The 3380-nt window shown below is 39.1% G+C and overlaps 1 protein-coding gene across 1 annotated transcript in view; it reads left to right on the forward strand.

Annotated features, from left to right (window-relative positions):
- Positions 1-1358, forward strand: part of SPAG17 (sperm associated antigen 17) — a 133081-nt gene extending 131723 nt beyond the window's left edge. Inside the window, exon 49 of the mRNA XM_014550113.1 lies at positions 1167-1358. The gene's annotated coding sequence lies outside the window, so the exon portion shown is untranslated. The remainder of the gene's footprint in view (positions 1-1166) is intronic.
- Positions 1359-3380: the final 2022 nt, after the last annotated feature.

Genomic DNA, 3380 nt, shown 5'->3' on the forward strand with positions numbered 1-3380 from the left:
TCCCCACTGGGGTGCCTGGCCAGTCTGGGTGAGGGGCTGAGGGCCGTTTTCAGGCTGGCCAAGCGGTGACGGAAGCTCCCAGCCTCTCCTTTTTTTCTTTTTTTCTTCTGGGATTTATTTACCTTCTATAATTGAAACTTTGTTGCTTTGAGTGGAGCTCAGAGCTGCTACGGCAGGCAGGAAGCTTGGCTTCCTCCATCATTGGGGCAACCAAGCCTCTTGCTTGCTCCAGCTCCGTGGCTGCCAGCCGCCATCTTGGTTGGGTTAATTTGCATATAGTCGCTCTGATTGGCTGGTGGGCGTGGCTTAAGGCATAGCAGAGGGACAGTCAATTTGCATGTTGTCTTTTATTAGTGTAGATACATTATCATATCTAATCCTACCCAATACTACCTGTAAGATAGATACTATTTTCCCCACTTTACAAATGAAGAAATGGGGCTCAAAAGTGAGGATCCCAAAGAGTTTTTGTTTATGAGTCATATCTAGAGGACACCAACCTTCAAGAGGGATTTTTAATGACAAAGTATTACCTCCTCCCTCACCGCTGAGAGTAACCTCTGATTGACCAGGGAGAGACTTAGACGTTGTACTCACAGAGACATTCTGTAAGCCATCAGGATGGGGTTGGTGGGGAGAGGAACCTAAGAAGAAAATTATTAAATCCAGTCATTAAAAAATGAGACTTTGATAGTGCTTGTCACAGGCAGGGAGATAACAGTATTTACATTTCTAGAAGAGAAAATAGCGACCCTAAAATTTGAAAGAGTGAATGTAAAGACCCATCAGGCCTTTCAGTTTCGATAGTGCTTATGAGTGAGTTTAGGCAACAGGTTTCACCAGAAATCTGACATGGTTACCCTGCCTCCGAACCAAAGTAGGAACGTGAGTGTCTACTCAATAATCTCACTTTGCTCTCCTTCCCGTTTATTAAGACCAAGCTTCCCCCACCCCCCACTTCCTCAATTCGCTCTTTCTAATGTTTGAATGAGAATGAATTCTACTACATCCCTCTCATTTCCTGACCTGAGTTAGTAAGTCCTGAACAATGGTTTTCCTCTCAGGAATTCTCTATCTATAAATGTCTCCAGAGCGTAATGTCATGGGCTATCTTACCTCTTTCCCTGCAGCTTTACAAATGGCTTTGTGTTCTTTCATTTTTGCAGTTTCTTCTCGGTATAGTTCAACAGCCTCCATGATCCTCTCAGCCTACACAGACGAGGACAAAGGACAGAAGTCACCAGGACACACTCCTTCATCCCAGAACACTGCACCTGGAGGGCCTGATGGGAAAATCACCAAAGCGCTTGACCCAGTTTAATAAAGATGTGCCAACAGCGTGGCAAACTGCATGCAAAGGCATCCTTGGTCCTTCTTTTCTTTTTAATTTTCAGGGAGGAGACTAAGTGTTCTGTATGCCAGTAAGAATGGACGTGGACACCTGGGTAGGGCAGCTCCAAGGAACATCTAAAAGGTGCTACTTCCATTCCAGGGCCGATGCTCCACCTCTGAGTTACAATAGCCAGGGCTACATTTTTACCTTTTAATCTATGAGAATGAACAGAAAACCAGAATGAGGCTAAAAAGTTCCTTCATCCTGAATTTAAGTAGAGGATTTGAGTCTAAAAAATAAACCAAAAAATAATAAATAAATAAATAAAATATTAAAAAATAGGAAAAACAACAACAACAAAATAAACCAGAAAGCTTTACTGAGATGAAGCTGAGGATCAGGAGGAAAAGGGGAGGAGGAAGACAACGACGACGACGAAGGAAAAGCAATGTGAAATAACGGAATGGATGTTAGAAGAAGAACCATTCTGAAAAAGGAGTTAGTGGCCTTTGGGGTTTAATGCTCATGGGAGTTTCAGTAAGGATCAGCAGAAATCCACATAGAGCATTGATGTTTCAATGACAAGGTCATTGGTAACCTTAAAAATACTTTCAGTTTGAAGCCAGAGCCAGAGTGAGGTATGTTGAATTATAAATGTGAAGAAGTGGCATTACCTCTTTAGATACTTTTAGAAGAATCTTGATAGTGTATAACAAATGTGGTGGCAATATAAGGCAAAGGAATGATAATATTTGGGCTCTTTGATACAATTCATTGCTACCTGAGAAATTTTATTCATAGTGTGTTTCATAGAAAAGAATGCATAGTTGCTAAGTGTAAGAGCTTTTGAATTAGATAGTTGAGCGAGATTTCAAATATTTCACGGGCTAGCTGTGTGATCTTGGACATGCACTTAACCATCCTACCACTCAGGAGAATATTATCTAGATAGATAGATAGATAGATACACATCCCTCGCAGTTTCTTGTGAGGCTTTAATGAAATAATGCATGTGGAACATTTAACACAGTCTCTGATGCACAGCAAGTCCTCAATAATGTTTGCTGCTTTTTTTTTTATCCCTTCTTACTCATCATTTTGTCTCTAGAATTTAACAAGGCAGCTAGCTGGTCAAACCAACACAGAACCCAGGATAAATTTAGAAACCAATTTGAGATAAGATTCACTTTTATGATATTTTCAGAGAACATTAAATTATTTTCTCTATAATTCTTTTGCCTACAGAATGTTTTTAATATTCTTAAACCTGAAATGAAGGGTTTGGGACAATTGAAATAATTCTACAGATGCCCACTAGAGGACAGAAGAGAGTCAGGCAACATTTGAGAAGAAATATTCAGGGACCAGTTGTCCTTGATTCTAGTATAGACTTTCCTACTATGAGAAACTCAGACACCAGAGCCTGAGAATTGTTTTAATTAAACTCATTATTTTTAAGTTAAATAATGGATTAGAAATCTTTCCCATTTTACTGCCTTTCAAAAGTAGTAAGCTGACAATTTTCATTTTATCATTCTATATTTATACTTCTACCATAGCTCTCACTCAATTTTGCCTTATATAATTTTTATTTTTTTCTATTATTTTAATCAACCACCATTATAAGTAAAACTTTTGAAGGCTGGTGTAGTTTCTCACTCGGGCACTTCTTTTGCTTTGTAGACTCTAGGGATTTAATTTCAACATTCATATTATCATCATGGTAGAGAGAGGCAACAAGATATTTTGGATTAATGATTAGGGAAGCAGAGATACAATAAGGGGCACCCACATTCCTCCATACACTGGATAGGCTCATATGTGTTGACACCAAAGATCAGTGCCAGAAAAATCAGTGAGTGGGCTCTTAGAATGTATTCTCTTGATAAAGAAAAAGTGCTAAGGAAATATTTATTCAGTGTATAATGTGTTAGTGTCACATGGTCTGACAAGCATTGTTTCATGTATTTCAAGTTCTGTCAGGTTCCTTTCATTGTACAAATGAGGAGATGAAAACAAAAGTTTATCAATTCACCTAGTATCAGAA

Source organism: Myotis brandtii, unplaced genomic scaffold (assembly GCF_000412655.1).
Source record: "Myotis brandtii unplaced genomic scaffold, ASM41265v1 scaffold582, whole genome shotgun sequence".
Lineage (NCBI taxonomy): Eukaryota > Metazoa > Chordata > Mammalia > Chiroptera > Vespertilionidae > Myotis > Myotis brandtii.